Raw genomic sequence first — 18,402 nt, 5'->3', positions numbered from 1 at the left:
CGATGCGCCTCTGTGAAGAAGGCTTGTCGAGAGTGTGTGTGTGCAGAGGTGTGTGTGCAAATTTAGCTCTTGTCGCTTCTAACGTAGACCTGTCCCATCCTCTCTTTATAAACCCAACGGTTCCTTCAAGACGGGCCAAACCAACACCTCGCCATTGCCCAATGAGGGGGCTGCTAATTTCTTGTGATCCCGCCCGCTCCTTCTTAGCGGCGTGATGACATTTGGCGTGTTTGGCGTCAGGCTCGCCATTGTGTGTGTGTGTGTGTGTCAGCGCGTCGCTGTATAAGCAGTGATAAGATTCTTCTTAATGTGTTTGCTCAGGGGCCCACAGAGAAAGACCCTCTGACGCAGGAGGGCCAAAAGCCTGTCTCCAACACAAAGTTGGCCCAGACCACGCACACACACACACACAATGAAAACGTTGCAGACACAAGAATCGACATGAATTGATAACGTCACACACTCACTCAAAAATACTACACACTATTTGTTTGCAAAAGGCAGAGGTTAGCTTGATTCTGGCCAACAGACTGACCCCCACACACAAATAAACACATATACCAACAGTCACTCACACACAGCATCACCAAACACACCCACACACAATCATCAGATGCAGACAGACAGTGTTGTGTGACACACGTCAAAGGGAGATGCAGTCAAAGAGAGTCATGTTCAGTCTATAAAAGAGGTTTTTTTTTCTGCCTGTCACTAAGCTTAATCACACAGGAAGATGACGGTGTACTGGACGCACTGATTGTCCTTTCGCTGTGATGTCAGAAAGACGTTTTGGAATGACGGGTGAGGAGAGGAGGAGTTGGGAGAGGAGGAGTTGAAAGAGGGGAGAGGAGAAAGGGAGAGAGGAGAAAGGGAGAGAGGAGAGAAGCAGTTGTAAGACATGGGCAATAGAATACTGAATGTTGTGGAGATGACACTGGTGACAGGGCTGAGGAGTTTACAGCGCTTTCGGAAAGTATTCAGACCCCTTTTCCACATTTTGTTACGTTACAGCCTTCTTCTAAAATTGATGAAATTGTTTTATTTCCCTCAATCTACACACAATACCCCATAATGAGAAAGCAAAACCAGTTGTGTTTTAGCAGTATTCCGACCCTTTACTCACCTTTGGCAGTGATTACAGCCTCCAGTCTTCTTGGGTATGACGCTGAAAGCTTGGCACACCTGTATTTGGGGAGTTTATCCCGTTCTTCTCTGCAGATCCTCTCAACCTCTGTCAGGTTGGATGGGGAGCGTCGCTGCACAGCTATTTTCATGTCTCTCCAGAGATGTTAGATCTGGTTCAAGTCCGGGCTCTGGTTGGGCCACTCAAGGGCATTCAGAGACTTGTCCCGAAGCCACCCATGCATTGTCTTGGCTGTGTGCTTAGGGTCGTTGTCCTGTTGGAAGGTGAACCTTCGCCCCAGTCTGAGGTCCTGAGCACATTGGAGCAGGTTTTCACCAAGGATCTACTCTGTATTTGCCCCATTCATCTCTCCCTCGATCCTGACTGGTCTCCCAGTCCCTGCCTCTGAAACACATCCCCACAGCATGATGCTGCCACCACCATGCTTCACCGTAGGGAAAGTGTCAGGTTTCCTCCAGACGTGACACTTTGCATTCAAGCCAAACAGTTCAATCCTTGTTTCATCAGACCAGAGAATCTTGTTTCAAATGGCTACCTAGACTATTTGCATTGACCCCTCCCCCACTTTTACGCTGCTGCTACTCTCTGTTATCATCTATGCATAGTCACTTTAATAACTCGACATACATGTGTACATATTACCTCAATTACCTCGACACACCGTACATTGACTCTGTGCCGGTACCCCCTGTATATAACCCCACTATTGTTATTTACTGCTGCTCTTTAATCATTTGTTATTCTTATCTCTTACTTTTTTTAAGGTATGTTCTTAAAACTGCATTGTTGGTTAAGGGCTTGTAAGTAAGCATTTCACTGTAAGGTCTACACCTGTTGTATTCTGCGCATGTGACAAATACAATTTGATTTGATTTGATTTTGATATTGTGTGTCGATTGATGAAGAACATTTATTGAATCCATTTTAGAATAAGGCTGTAACGTAACAAAATGTGGAAAAAGTCAAGGGGTCTGAATACTTTCCAAATGCACACTATGTGTGTGTGTGTGTGTGTGTGTGTGTGTGTGTGTGTGTGTGTGTGTGTGTGTGTGTGTGTGTGTGTGTGTGTGCATGTATGCGTGCGTGCTTTTGTTTGTGTGTGTGTGTGTGTGTGTGTGTGTGTGTGTGTGTGTGTGTGTGTGTGTGTGTGTGTGTGTGTGTGTGTGTGTGTGTGTGTGTGTGTGTGCATGTATGCGTGCGTGCATTTGTTTGTGTGTGTGTGTGTGTGTGTGTGTGTGTGTGTGTGTGTGTGTGTGTGTGTGTGTGTGTGTGTGTGTGTGTGTGTGTGTGTGTGTGTGTGTGTGCGTGTGTGTGCATGTATGCGTGCGTGCATTTGTTTGTGTGTGTGTGTGTGTGTGTGTGTGTGTGTGTGTGTGTGTGTGTGTGTGTGTGTGTGTGTGTGTGTGTGTGCGTGTGTGTGCATGTATGCGTGCGTGCATTTGTTTGTGTGTGTGTGTGTGTGTGTGTGTGTGTGTGTGTGTGTGTGTGTGTGTGTGTGTGTGTGTGTGTGTGTGTGTGTGTGTGTGTGTGTGTGTGTGTGTGTGATTTGTGGTTTGGACCTGTTGCTGGGAGGAGAACATTCAAACTGAGAGCATCCAGCCATTCACTGCTCTCTGTCTCTCTGTCTGAACGGAGTCTCTCGACCGAGACAGGGGTGTGTGTGTGTGTGTGTGTGTGTGTGTGTGTGTGTGTGTGTGTGTGTGTGTGTGTGTGTGTGTGTGTGTGTGCGTGTGCGTGTGAGTGTGAGTGTGTGTGTGTGTGTGGGAGGTGAGTGAGGGACAGTGTGTTCCTTTCCTATCCATTCATCATTCCTGATGGTCCTAAAAATCCAGACTGTCTGTCTCTCTTTGTCTGTGTGTCTCTCTTTCTCTCTTTCTATCTCTGTCCGTCTCCATGTCCGTCTGTGTGTCTTTCTTTCTCTCTCTTTCTCCTTATGTCTGTCTGTGTTCGTGGCTTTCTGTCCCTCTCTGGCTCAGCCTCTGTATTTGTCAGTCTGGGTCAGAGCCTCTGCTAAAGGAATCAAATGTCAAATCTACTCTGTCTCTGGTTGGTCGTCAGAGGCAGTTCTAATTACTAATGACTAATCTACCATGAATAATGCGTTAGCTCAACATTTCCCCACCTCTCTCTCACTCTGACGCCTATTTCACCAGAAGACCAAACGATTCTTTAAATGCTGATGATATTCAATGGCAAATTGTTCTTTAACCCTTATGCACTTACCATTTAATTATATTCCAATTACCATATGAATCAGGGGCGCAACTTTCACTGGGGATGGGGTGACATGTCCCCCCTACATTCAGAAATGTATTTTTTGTCCCCCCCCAGACTGTTTGGAGTGTTTATCCGACTGGATACAGTATATATGTATATATATATATATATATACACAGGAGTGTAAGGGAAAGCTGCGCCCCTATATATATATATATACACACAGGAGTGTAAGGGAAAGCTGCACCCCTATACATATATATATTATGCCCCCCCCCCCACACACTCCACACTTCTAAAACTAAAGCTGCGCCCCTGATATGAATATCGTGCTGTAAGGTAAAACATAACAAGGGACTTTGTAGTGGATATCTCTCTCTGCGGTTACACCCTGTGGCCACTCAGAGGCAGTGTTGCTCCTCCACAGGACAACAGCAGGTGCTTCCACTGTAGGGGGCTCCATCTCCAGCCCTGGAGGGCAACTGGGTATAGGGTTGTGTTAACTTCCAATGATAATGCCTTGGGCTTCAGCTCAGCAGGCTTATAAAAAAGAAAGATACAGATTCATACTCTGTTTTAAGTCCCCAAATAGGGACATTTGGTTTCAAGGTGAGCATAGCTGACAACATTTCCACCATTGCTTTTGCTCAATTTCTTTGCCAAGCTTCACTTTTAGGTGGTACAGAGATCTGTGTACAGCCTCTCTTTCTGCATTAGTGGTGAATCTAACACGTTCTAAAGTGATATGAGAGGAATGATTCCAACAGGAAGATAGAGAAATAGTGAAACTAAGGGAAAACGAGGGGATGAAGTGAATGACTGAGAGGAAGAGGAGAGGACCCGAGGGAACGAGGTGAGAGGGGAACTAGGGGGTTATAAAGGAGTGTAAGGGAAGAGACAGGATGGACAGATGAGGAGGGGGAGGTGGGGAAGGTCAGGGCTGAGAAGGAGAGGAGAGAAAAAGAAAAGAGTGATTTGTTTTCAGTGAAACGTGAGCGTTCTCCCCCACTTAGCAGCGCCGCAACCCTACAGCGGAATCTATTACCATGTGTCAGGATGAAACCAGAGACTGAGAAACACAATAAGGGCAAGACCTGAATGTTTGTGCGTGTGCATGTGTGTACACACGTGTGCTGTGTGTGTGTTGGCTATGTGCTGTGATTGAATGGACATTACTCTATGACCATGTGTGTGTGACTGCTTGATTTTGTGTGTGTGATAGAATCAGCTGTTCATAATGCAGAGATAGCTTTTAGACTGATGGAAAGTGATGGAATGGAAAGCAGTTTTGGACGATTTAGTCTGAGAGTGATGTGTGTATAATTATCTCTCTGTCTGAACGGAGTCTCTCGACCGAGACAGTGTGTGTGTGTGTGTCTCTCTGTGTGTGTGTGTGTGTGTGTGTGTGTGTGTGTGTGTGTGTGTGTGTGTGTGTGTGTGTGTGTGTGTGTGTGTGTGTGTGTGTGTGTGTGTGTGTGTGTGTGTGTGTGTGTGTGTGTGTGTGCGTGCGTGCGTGCGTGCGTGCGTGCGTGCGTGCGTGTGTGTGTGTGTGTGCGTGCGTGCGTGCGTGCTCTGAGGGCAGTTCAGTTGTCACTCTACACCCCGCGGACGCTGTGGCTCACCAGAGGCCAGTGTGGTTCAGAGGGGTTTGGAAACCTCTAACCACCGTGTGTGTGTCTGTGTGTCCAGTGTGGTTTGAATCACAGCCGCAGGCCACCGGCCTTCTTTGACACGATGTAGGATGGAGCCAACCGACCAGGAACACCAGCCTGCCTGCCTGCCTCCTTTGCCTTCACACAGCCACTGATATAGCTACACGATGTGGGAAACTGGCTTCCAGACACCAGACTCCATGGTAAAGGAGGAAACTATCAGGAAACAACAGGAGGAAAATGTGAGAGAGAGAAAATGTAAAATATTGGAGGATAGGAGAAGAGATAGAGATGAGTGGAGAGAGAAAAGTTGAGAAGCAGAGAGGAGAGATGAGAGGACAGATCGAGAAGAGAGGAGATATAGAGAGAGGAGAGGGAAGTTAGAAGGGGAGATAGAGAGGAGAGGGAAGCTAGAAGGAGAGATGAAGAGAGGAGAGATGAAGAGAGGAGAGATGAAGAGAGGAGAGATGAAGAGAAGAGAGATGAAGAGAGGAGAGATGAAGAGAGGAGAGAGGAAGAGAGGAGAGATGAAGAGAAGAGAGATGAAGAGAGGAGGGAAGTTAGAAGGAGAGATGAAGAGAGGAGAGATAAATAGATAGATAGATAGATAGATAGATAGATAGATAGATAGATAGATAGATAGATAGATAGATAGATAGATAGATAGATGGGGAGAGGGCTCCACTGACATGTAGTTAGCTTGGCGATGTGTCGTGTCCTGAAGGATATGGAAAGGGGCAATCCTGTGCCTATTAGCAGCCACTAATGGTGGGTCCATCGATGGGTGGGGTAACACAGTCGCCTGCTTTTTAGTGCTAACTGCTGCATTCCCGCTAGCACATCAATCATTCTCGCATTCTCCCCATCGCCCCCCGACGCACAACTCTAAATATTTAATCACCCACCCTCGAAAAAAAGAGAAAAGATAGGAAAAAGGAGATGGAGAGAGAAAAGAGATTGTCTCAGTTCATCCTCTCACACTGAACCACTTCTCTCTCTCTCTCTGTATCTCCAGTTGTCTGTTCCTGTTCTCTCACCATCTCATCGATACTGAAAGGGGGAAAACTGTATGACCTTAAATTGGGGAAAGCAAACATTGATCTATTTGTATGTGTTCCGCTGAAAGTTAGACTGCACAGTAATATGTTTCACTATATCTGGTTCCATTATGAAACATGAAAAGATATCACACACAGGCTTCAAATCTCCTCAAAAAGAGTTGACTTTGACAAGCTCCCACCTACTTCACCCATCCCCCCTCTTCCCCTCTCCCCTCCTCCTCTCCCCTCGAGGTCAGTGACTACCTGAGCTCTGGGCTCCAGTTGCAGCTGTAATTAAAGGGTATGTAACATCACACGGAGGGGTGTTGAATGTCAGGAGGGTGAAACCCAATGCCCCTCCTCCTGACCCCCATTAACACGGATGAATTATACATACACACCCCCACTGGAGGGAGGGAGGCAGGGGACAGGTGGGTGGGTGGGAAAGAGATGGAGGGAAAGGGTGAGAACACTCTAGGACCTAAAAGGGTTTTCGGCTGTCCCCATAGGAGAACCTGTTGAAGAACCCTTTTTGGTTACAGGTAGAAAGAACCCTTTTGGCTCCAGGTAAAACGCTTTTGAGATCTATGTAGGACCAATGACAAGCGATGTCTCTGGTGATGATGTCACAGTGGGACAGTTCTGGTCTATCGATCGCCTCAGAGTCCTACTGCAAAAATGACGTACCACTGCTGCTGACATCCCTCTCTCTTTCTCTCTGTCTCTCTCACGCTCTCGCTGTCTCTCTCTCTCTCTCTCTCTCTCTCTCTCTCTATTTCTCTCTGTCTCTCTCACGCTCTCGCTGTCTCTCTCTCTCTCTCTCTCTCTCTCTCTCTCTCTCTCTCTCTCTCTCTATTTCTCTCACTCTGTCTCTCTCTCTCTCTTTCTCTCTGTCTCTCTCTGTTTCTCTCACCGTCTCTCTCTCTCTATTTCTCTATTTCTCTCACTCTGTCTCTCTCTCTCTCTCTCTCTCTCTCTCTATTTCTCTCACCGTCTCTCTCTCTATTTTCCAATTTCTCTCACTCTCTCTCTCCCATTTTCTCTCTCTCTCTCTCTCCCACACACTTTACCTCTCTCTTCTTTCTCTTTGCCGCTCTCTCTATAACTCTCCCCTTCTCTCTGTCTTTTCTCTCCACCTATTCCCCCTCTAGCAGAACTCTTTCTCTCCCTCCTTCTCTCTCTCGCTCTCCCTCTCTCTCTCTCTCTCTCTCTCTCTCTCTTTCTCCATCTATTCTCCTCTTTCCTTCTTTCCTTCTCCCCACAGTATGAGTGATGCTGTGGGTGGGACAGTAATACCACTGATTGCCTCTATGGTTGATTGATGGGTGCTTTAGTGGACTGAGGTCTGGCTCATATAGAGCAATAGAGGACAACAGTCACAGGGAAGAGACAAAGGCACAACGGCCTTCTACAGTCTCTGTAAATGCTATCGGTTATGCTTCAATTTACAGACCGCTATACCTGGTATTTTCCTAAAGACATTAAAATGACAATTCATTGATGAACATGTACAATCTGGCAACATGTACATTAGTTATCAATTGATATGAATAACCCAGGAATTTACAATAAATGGTTAATGTTTTTAATAACTACACTCACTGTCATGAATATCTGCTATGTCGAACTTAAATGACCTTAGTGGATCAGGTCTTAGACTTGCTTCCTCCCAGCTATATATTAATAGTGTATCGCCAATATGAGAGGAGCAGTAATACCCAGGAAGTATGAGGTTACCTCCAGGCTCAGAACAGAGATGACCCACCTGACAATACCTGTACACATCACACTGGCCAATGATATATTCCCCTACAATACCTGTAGACATCACACTGGCCAATGATATATTCCCCTACAATACCTGTAGACATCACACTGGCCAATGATATATTCCCCTACAATACCTGTACACATCACACTGGCCAATGATATATTCCCCTACAATACCTGTACACATCACACTGGCCAATGATATATTCCCCTACAATACCTGTAGACATCACACTGGCCAATGATATATTCCCCTACAATACCTGTACACATCACACTGGCCAATGATATATTCCCCTACAATACCTGTAGACATCACACTGGCCAATGATATATTCCCCTACAATACCTGTAGACATCCCACTGGCCAATGATATATTCCCCTACAATACCTGTAGACATCCCACTGGCCAATGATATATTCCCCTACAATACCTGTAGACATCACACTGGCCAATGATATATTCCCCTACAATACCTGTAGACATCACACTGGCCAATGATATATTCCCCTACAATACCTGTAGACATCCCACTGGCCAATGATATATTCCCCTACAATACCTGTAGACATCCCACTGGCCAATGATATATTCCCCTACAATACAGAGCCCTGCTCAGCACTAGACGGCCATGCTAGAGAGGAAAATGGTGGTGGAGCTGTTGAAAATGGAGCTGTTGACAAAGTAAAGGTGTGTTCTGATTAGGGTTAAGGGTCATGTGTAAGGTTAGAGCTGGTGATTGAAATAGGATTAGTGGTTAGACAGTGCTATACTTCTGTCCTTGACGACCATAAAGTCACAGTGAACTTCATCCCTCTCTCTATCTCTCCATCCCATCCCTCTCTTTCTGTCTCTCTCTGTCCCCTGTCTGTCTGATGGGATATCAGGAAGAAATCTGTTTAGGGATGTCCATGTTTCCATGGTGATGGATGGCTGTATGGGACGGTGTGTGTGTTGCGTGTGTGCGATCAATCAAGTGTGTGCGTGCGCCCATGAGGGTTAACTTTAGCGACCCTGAGTCTGAACAGAAAACATTTCCAGAAAATAATACACTTTAGCCGGCCAGGTCTGAGAGAGAGACTGAGTGAGGAGACACAGCGCTGGCTTAATTCAACCACAAAGGAATCCAAATCGGGCTGCGAGAGATAACTTTCTCTCTCATGTTTGTATTTACAGTAAGTTATGTTCTTGTGTCTCCAAATCTTCTTCTTTACACAATTAGAACTTACTGTAAGCTTCATTGAAGACCAATACTGGGACAATTATATGATTATTTTCTTCTGTTATTAAAACGTTCTCTCTCTGTGTCTCTCTTCATCATCTCCCCCCTCTCTCTCTCCCTCTATCTGTCTTTCTCTCCTCCTATAAGTGATTTCAGATTCCCAGTGACTTTCCAGATACCTGACCAGGCAGATCTGTAATAGGCATCAGTAATATTGAACGTGCAGGTGTAGTTTTGGGAAGCAGGGCTGTGTTCAGCTCATGCTGTGCTTGAAGTTTACTGCTATCCAGGTCATTTAAGGGAAAGGGCTCCGGAGGGACTTAAAAAACACACCAGATGACTACATAATATCATATTATCCCATCCAGTAATAAGAGCTGGAATCATTAACAGACCTACAGGGTCCACATACATCTCTCTGGAGCATTTCTCAACTCCTCTCATATTCATGTCAGCACTTTGTTTTGTTTACTTAACCTTTCAGTTTGTGTGTGTGTGTGTGTGTGTGTGCGTGTGCGTGCGTGCGTGTGTGTGTGTGTATTCCTCTGCTCCGTTTGATTACCCCTCACCAGCCCATTGTTTTGGCATATTTGTTTTTCCGGTCGTTCCGCCGCATCGCACCCTTGCCGGTGTGTCATGGCCAAACGTCGACCGGCGAGTTAACGTGAGGTCTCACAGGACTGCTCCCGGGATCTGAGTGTGTTTGTGTGAGTGTGTGTGTTGGGTGGGTGAGGGGGTAGAACCGTGTGCCATGTGTGTGCATTTGTGTAGAGGTTCCCGGGGGTTCATAGTGTGCTGGATGAAAGTGTCAGATAAGTAAATACCCACCCACATGAGGATTATTCCTTCCACCCTCCCCATGCTCTGGCCCTGTCCTGTAACCAACAGGGTGAGACCAACAAAGGGCTGTGGGGGTCAGTGGTGATTCAGTGTTGATAAACACAATATTTATTTATTTCAGAGGAGGGAAATGTAAAAACACATACAGGAAAATTGAAATACTGTCTCCCTGCAAAACATCTTCACTGAGTCAATACTGTCTCCCTGCAAAACATCTTCACTGAGTCAATACTGTCTCCCTGCAAAACATCTTCACTGAGTCAATACTGTCTCCCTGCAAAACCTATACACTGAGTCAATACTGTCTCCCTGCAAAACATCTTCACTGAGTCAATACTGTCTCCCTGCAAAACATCTTCACTGAGTCAATACTGTCTCCCTGCAAAACCTATACACTGAGTCAATACTGTCTCCCTTCAAAACCTTAACACTGAGTCAATACTGTCTCCCTGAAAAACCTCTACAGAGTCAATACTGTCTCCCTTCAAAACCTTAACACTGAGTCAATACTGTCTCCCTGAAAAACCTCTACACTGAGTCAATACTGTCTCCCTGCAAAACATCTTCACTGAGTCAATACTGTCTCCCTGCAAAACATCTTCACTGAGTCAATACTGTCTCCCTGAAAAACCTCTACACTAAGTCAATACTGTCTCCCTGCAAAACATCTTCACTGAGTCAATACTGTCTCCCTGCAAAACATCTTCACTGAGTCAATACTGTCTCCCTGAAAAACCTCTACACTAAGTCAATACTATCTCCCTGCAAAACATCTTCACTGAGTCAATACTGTCTCCCTGCAAAACATCTTCACTGAGTCAATACTGTCTCCCTGCAAAACCTATACACTGAGTCAATACTGTCTCCCTTCAAAACCTTAACACTGAGTCAATACTGTCTCCCTGAAAAACCTCTACAGAGTCAATACTGTCTCCCTTCAAAACCTTAACACTGAGTCAATACTGTCTCCCTGAAAAACCTCTACACTGAAACCTCTACACTAAGTCAATACTGACTCCCGAAAAACCTCTACACTGAGTCAATACTGTCTCCCTGCAAAACATCTTCACTGAGTCAATACTGTCTCCCTGCAAAACCTCTACACTGAGTCAATACTGACTCCCTGAAAAACCTCTACACAGAGTCAATACTGACTCCCTTCAAAACCTTAACACTGAGTCACCTTAACCCTGAAAAACCTCTACACTGAGTCAATACTGACTCCCTGAAAAGCCTCTACACTGAGTCAATACTGACTCCCTTCAAAACCTCTACACTGAGTCAATACTGACTCCCTGAAAAACCTCTACACTGAGTCAATACTGACTCCCTGAAAAGCCTCTACACTGAGTCAATACTGACTCCCTGCAAAACCTCTACACAGAGTCAATACTGTCTCCCTTCAAAACCTTAACACTGAGTCAATACTGTCTCCCTTCAAAACCTCTACACAGAGTCAATACTGTCTCCCTTCAGAACCTTAACACTGAGTCAAGCAATTCCTCACACAATCATAGTCTAGTTAGTAATACAGACCCCAGAAGTCAAGAACATCTTCTCACATCTTTAATGAAATTAGATACAGTACATACATAGCACAGTACAGGAGAAATGTAAGCAGTAAAATAACAAACGTGTGTGTCTGTGTGTGCGTCTTCGTGTGTGTGACGGAATGTGTTTGTGTGAGCTCTCTGTACCCTCACCCCCAGTAACAGAGATTCCCTGCTAGTTCAAAATACAACAACAGGATGAATCCTTGTTACTGAAGGTGGGAGGTCAGAATCTCTTTCTCCAATCAGAAGCTCTCTTTCTCTAATCCCTCCAATCACCTTTATGTCTCCGTCTTGTCCATCCAAGCAACTCCTCTGGAGGGAACGGTCCCTTCCCTCATCCATTAAAGAAAAATATCCTCCAGGCTTTCTAGAAATACAGACGGACAGGCAGACAGGCAAACAGACATGTCAGTGGGTAAGTCTTGACTCAACAGAACTTCAAGTACAACTCACAGATAAAAGATAAAGCTTCAAGTGCAAAGTCCGAACTGAGTGCAGTGACATCATGATTTGGGTTAGGGAACAGCTATCCATATGAAAAGGTTTCAGTTTTCATTAATTGGTTTTTACAATAAGCATTTCCTAGTGTCCCTGAATCGTGTCATTGTACCACACACAGATATCTGCTAGTGCCAGCTCACGCCCATCCATTACTCTGTTCAATTCGCCACTATCAAGTTTATTGATCAACGTTAAGTACATGAGCTAATCTGTCATGGATTCTTGGGTATTGTCTTTTAACTCATCATATCCCCAACAGCCTTAACCCTGAACCCTACCACCTTCATCTAGCCCTAACCCTGAACCATACCACCTTCATCTAGCCCTAACCCTGAACCCTACCACCTTCATCTAGCCCTAACCCTGAACCCTACCACCTTCATCTAGCCCTAACCCTGAACCCTACCACCTTCATCTAACCCTAACCCTGAACCCTACCACCTTCATCTAGCCCTAACCCTGAACCCTACCATCTTCATCGAGCCCTAACCCTGAACCCTACCACCTTCATCTAGCCCTAACCCTGAACCCTACCACCTTCATCTAGCCCTAACCCTGAACCCTACCTCCTTCATCTAACCCTAACCCTGAACCCTACCACCTTCATCTAGCCCTAATCCTGAACCCTACCACCTTCATCTAACCCTAACCCTGAACCCTGAACCCTACCACCTTCATCTAACCCTAACCCTGAACCCTACCACCGTCATCTAGACCCTAACCCTGAACCCTACCACCTTCATCTAGCCCTAACCCTGAACCCTACCACCTTCATCTAACCCTAACCCTGAACCCTATCACCTTCATCTAGCCCTAACCTTACCACCTTCATCTAACTCTGAACCCTGAACCCTACCACCTTCATCTAACCCTAACCCTGAACCCTACCACCTTCATCTAACCCTAACCCTGAACCCTATCACCTTCATCTAGCCCTAACCTTACCAGCTTCATCTAACTCTGAACCCTGAACCCTACCACCTTCATCTAACCCTAACCCTGAACCCTACCACCTTCATCTAACCCTAACCCTGAACCCTATCACCTTCATCTAGCCCTAACCTTACCACCTTCATCTAACTCTGAACCCTGAACCCTACCACCTTCATCTAACCCTAACCCTGAACCCTACCACCTTCATCTAACCCTAACCCTGAACCCTATCACCTTCATCTAGCCCTAACCTTACCAGCTTCATCTAACTCTGAACCCTGAACCCTACCACCTTCATCTAACCCTAACCCTGAACCCTACCACCTTCATCTAACCCTAACCCTGAACCCTATCACCTTCATCTAGCCCTAACCTTACCACCTTCATCTAACTCTGAACCCTGAACCCTACCACCTTCATCTAACCCTAACCCTGAACCCTACCACCGTCATCTAGCCCTAACCCTGAACTCTACCACCTTCATCTAACCCTAAACCCTACCACCTTCATCTAACCCTGAACCCTACCACCTTCATCTAACCCTAAGCCTGAACCCTACAACCTTCATCTAACTCTGAACCCTACCACCTTCATCTAACCCTGAACCCTACCACCTTCATCTAACCCTAACCCTAAAACCCACCACCTTCATCTAACCCTAACCCTGAACCCTACCACCGTCATCTAGCCCTAACCCTGAACCCTACCAACTTAATCTAACCCTAACCCTGAACCCTACCACCTTCATCTAACCCTAACCCTGAACCCTACTACCTTCATCGAGCCCTAACCCTGAACCCTACCACCGTCATCTAACACTAACCCTGAACCCTACCACTGTCATTTAGCCCTAACCCTGAACCCTACCACCTTCATCTAGCCCTAACCCTGAACCCTACCACATTCATCTAACCCTAACCCTGAACCTTATCACCTTCATCTAGCCCTAACCCTACCACCTTCATCTAACCCTGAACCCTGAACCCTACCACCGTCATCTAGCCCTAACCCTGAACCTTACCACCTTCATCTAACCCTGAACCCTGAACCCTATCACCTTCATCTAGCCCTAACCTTACCACCTTCATCTAACCCAGAACCCTGAACCCTACCACCGTCACCTAGCCCTAACCTTGAACCCTACCACCTTCATCTAGCCCTAACCCTGAACCCTACCACCGTCATCTAGCCCTAATCCTGAACCCTACCACCTTCATCTAACCCTAACCCTAACCCTGAACCCTACCACCTTCATCTAACCCTAAACCTGAACCCTACTACCTTCATCTAGCCCTAATCCTGAACCCTACCACCTTCATCTAACCCTAACCCTAACCCTGAACCCTACCACCTTCATCTAACCCTAACCCTGAACCCTACCACCTTCATCTAACCCTAACCCTGAACCCTACTACCTTCATCGAGCCCTAACCCTGAACCCTACCACCGTCATCTAACCCTAACCCTGAACCCTAACACTGTCATCTAGCCCTAACCCTGAACCCTACCACCTTCATCTAGCCCTAACCCTGAACCCTACCACATTCATCTAACCCTAACCCTGAACCCTATCACCTTCATCTAGCCCTAACCCTACCACCTTCATCTAACCCTGAACCCTGAACCCTACCACCGTCATCTAGCCCTAACCCTGAACCTTACCACCTTCATCTAACCCTGAACCCTGAACTCTATCACCTTCATCTAGCCCTAACCTTACCACCTTCATCTAACCCTGAAACCTGAACCCTACCACCGTCATCTAGCCCTAATCCTGAACCCTACCACCTTCATCTAACCCTAACCCTGAACCCTACCACCCTCATCTAACCCTAACCCTGAACCCTACCACCTTCATCTATCCCTAATCGTAAACCCTACCACCTTCATCTAACCCTAACCCTACCACCTTCATCTAGCCCTAATCCTGAACCCTACCACCTTCATCTAGCCCTAACCTTGAACCCTACCACCTTCTTCTAACCCTAATCCTGAACCCTACCACCCTCATCTAACCCTAACCCTGAACCCTACCACCGTCATCTAGCCCTAATCCTGAACCCTACCACCGTCATCTAGCCCTATTCCTGAACCCTACCACCTTCATCTATCCCTAATCCTGAACCCTACCACCCTCATCTAACCCTAACCCTGAACCCTACCACCGTCATCTAGCCCTAATCCTGAACCCTACCACCTTCATCTAGCCCTAACCTTGAACCCTACCACCTTCTTCTAACCTTAATCCTGAACCCTACCACCCTCATCTAACCCTAACCCTGAACCCTACCACCCTCATCTAACCCTAACCCTGAACCCTACCACCTTCATCTAGCCTTAACCCTACCACCTTCATCTAACCCTGAACCCTGAACCCTACCACCGTCATCTAGCCCTAACCTTGAATCCTACCACCTTCATCTTGCCCTAACCCTACCACCTTCATCTAACCCTGAACCCCTAACCCGACCACCTTCATCTAACCCTAACCCTGAACCCTACCACCTTCATCTAACCCTAACCCTGAACCCTATCACCTTCACCTAACCCTAACTCTTACCCTGAACCCTACCACCTTCATCTAACCATAACCCTGAACCCTACTACCTTCATCTAACCCTAACCCTGATCCCTTCCACCTTCATCTAACCCTAACCCTGAACCCTACCACCTTCATCTAACCCTAACCCTGAACCCTACCACCTTCATCTAGCCCTAACACTGAACCCTACCACCTTCATCTAACCCTAACCCTGAACCCTAACACCTTATCTAACCCTACCCCTTAACCCTACCACCTTCATCTAGCACTAACCCTGAACCCTACCACCTTCATCTAATCCTAACCCTGAACCCTACCACCTTCATCTAGCCCTAACACTGAACCATATCACCTTCATCTAACCCTAACTCTGAACCCTATCACCTTCATCTAGCCCTAGCCCTAACCCTGAACCATACCACCTTCATCTAACCCTAACACTGAACCCTATCACCTCCATCTAGCCCTAACACTGAACCCTACCACCTTCATATAACCCTAACCCTGAACCCTACCACCTCCATCTAACCCTAACCCTGAACCCTACCACCTTCATCTAACCCTAACTCTGAACCCTACCACCTTCATCTAACCCTACCCCTGTACCCTATCACCTTCATCTAACCCTAACCCTGAACCCTACCACCTTCATCTAACCCTAAACCCTACCACCTTCATCTAACCCTGAACCCTACCACCTTCATCTAACCCTAACCCTGAACCCTACAACCTTCATCTAACCCTGAACCCTACCACCTTCATCTAACCCTGAACCCTACCACCTTCATCTAACCCTAACCCTTAACCCTACCACCTTCATCTAGCCCTAACCCTGAACCCTACCACCTTCATCTAACCCTGACCCTGAACCCTACCACTGTCGCATTCATCTAACCCTGTGTGTGTGTGTGTGTGTGTGTGTGTGTGTGTGTGTGTGTGTGTGTGTGTGTGTGTGTGTGTGTGTGTGTGTGTGTGTGTGTGTGTGTGTGTGTGTGTGTGTTTGTGTGTGAGCGAGACTCTTTGACCTTAGAGTTGTTGGCATTCTCCCCTCCCTTGTGTCTTTTTGTGTTGAAGGAAACCTAAATCAGCAATTAACATTAATAATTAATGAGCCTATCAGATTAATTATTTATTAGGTCAATGGGTAATTGCCTCCGCTTAAGAGAGAGAGATAACACCTGCAAGAGTTAAGGAGAGTGAGGAGAGGAGGAGGAGAGGGGAGGTGAAAGAGGAGATGAATAGAAAGGAGAGAGTGGAGGAGAGTGTGAAATAGAGGGAAAGAGAGGACATAGGAGAGAGGAGGATGAGAGGACAGGGAGAGAGATGAGGATGAGAGGAGAGAGGACAGGGGGAGAGATGAGAGGAGAGAGGACAGGAGGGGAGAGGGGAGTATGACAGTGCAGGGGGAGAGATGAGGATGAGAGGAGAGAGGACAGGGGGAGAGATGATGAGAGGAGAGAGAACAGGGGGAGAGAGGAGGATGAGAGGACAGGGGGAGAGATGAGGATGAGAGGAGAGAGGACAGGAGGGGAGAAAGGAAGATGAGAGGAGAGAGGACAGGGGGAGAGAGGACAGGAGGGGAGAAAGGAAGATGAGAGGAGAGATGACAGGGGAGAGAGGAGGATGAGAGGAGAGAGGTCAGGAGGGGAGAAAGGAAGATGAGAGGACAAGTAGAAAGAAATGGAAGGAGAAAGTGTGAGTGGAGAAGATAGAAAACCAGGTTACCCAGGTTACCAACCCCTCTTCCCCCTTTCTCTCCCTTTACCACTCGCTCTCTACCCTACCTCTCTTGTCCCCTCTTCTCTTCCTCTCTTTCATTCACTCCCTCCTCCCTCTGTACTTAGTCAGTGTGTATCGGGTTGCCCAGACACAGCTTGTTAATTGTAACTACACTGTGTGTGTGTGTGTGTGTGTGTGTGTGTGTGTGTGTGTGTGTGTGTGTGTGTGTGTGTGTGTGTGTGTGTGTGTGTGTGTGTGTGTGTGTGTGTGTGTGTGTGTGTGTGTGTGTGTGTGTGTGTGTGTGTGTGTCTGATGTTGATTTCACAACCCTTTTAGTCTGTCGGCTCACGGCATCAGACACTATTGGATTCAGATCAAGTACCTCAATTAACACCCAGCAACTCTCTAAACTTACTCACTCACTCTCTGTCTGTGTGTCTGGACTGTATGTCTGACACATGCCCTGCAATAATGCACTACTACAACAATATACTGTACTCTAATCATAGTGTCTGAAGTCGGTCTGTTAGAAGTTTACGCCTGTTCTTTTCAGAGGGGAGTCAAAGGCATAAAACAAAGCCCCCCCCCAAAAAAACGACTGTCTCTAAGACCTAGAACCCTTCTCTGAATTGTCCTTGTACCTTTCTTTTTCCCCAAATATCTTGTGTGTATCGCCTATGTGATCCCTGTTGAAAACACAGTAACAGTTGCAATAGTAACTGAGTAATTGAGCTTGTCTATTGGTTGAAGGATGGCCCTTACTCTAAAAGGAAGAAGTCAAGTGAACTCTGTTGAATCGGGTCATATGAGACAGCTTACCTGGCCTCCTGTTGGTCAGCTATGTCGGCCGGGCAGCAGCAGACCGTTGGGTCCCGGACCGGACCGATGCTGTCTTCAGCTCCGCCAGAACCACAATGGTTGAACCCGCTCCCTATGCCAGCTAGGTCTTACCCTGCTATCACTAACCTCTGGACCGCAGAGGAACCTCTGGACCGCTGCTTATCTTCAGGACCACTTTATGACCCATAACACAGCCCTGGCCTGCACAGAACACACTGATAGGAGAGGAGGGAGAGTTCAGAGTTCAGAGTTATTCACCCCTCCACTCCCAGTTTGAATCATTCTCACTTCTAAGACCTGAGCAGTAGAGAATGCTCTTAAAACATTTGTGAGAAATGACTTAAATAATCACTTTCTCTATCTAGGGGATTAAACATTACTGCATCTTGCGAGTAGATACTCTGAGCATTGAACGTAACCTCTTCTA

The 18,402-nt window shown here is 46.7% G+C and overlaps 1 long non-coding RNA gene across 1 annotated transcript; it reads right to left on the bottom strand.

Annotated features, from left to right (window-relative positions):
• Positions 1-11,431: 11,431 nt before the first annotated feature.
• On the bottom strand, positions 11,432-18,044 carry LOC135543021 (uncharacterized). The gene is made up of 2 exons (XR_010456171.1): positions 17,955-18,044; positions 11,432-11,807 (listed from the first exon to the last, which is right to left on the bottom strand). It is a non-coding gene; the product is annotated as an uncharacterized LOC135543021 (long non-coding RNA).
• Positions 18,045-18,402: the final 358 nt, after the last annotated feature.

This window comes from Oncorhynchus masou, chromosome 7, assembly GCF_036934945.1.
Source record: "Oncorhynchus masou masou isolate Uvic2021 chromosome 7, UVic_Omas_1.1, whole genome shotgun sequence".
Classification (NCBI taxonomy): Eukaryota; Metazoa; Chordata; class Actinopteri; order Salmoniformes; family Salmonidae; genus Oncorhynchus; species Oncorhynchus masou.
The sequence above is the reverse complement of the archived record's forward strand: the minus strand, read 5'-3'. Positions and strand labels throughout refer to the sequence as shown.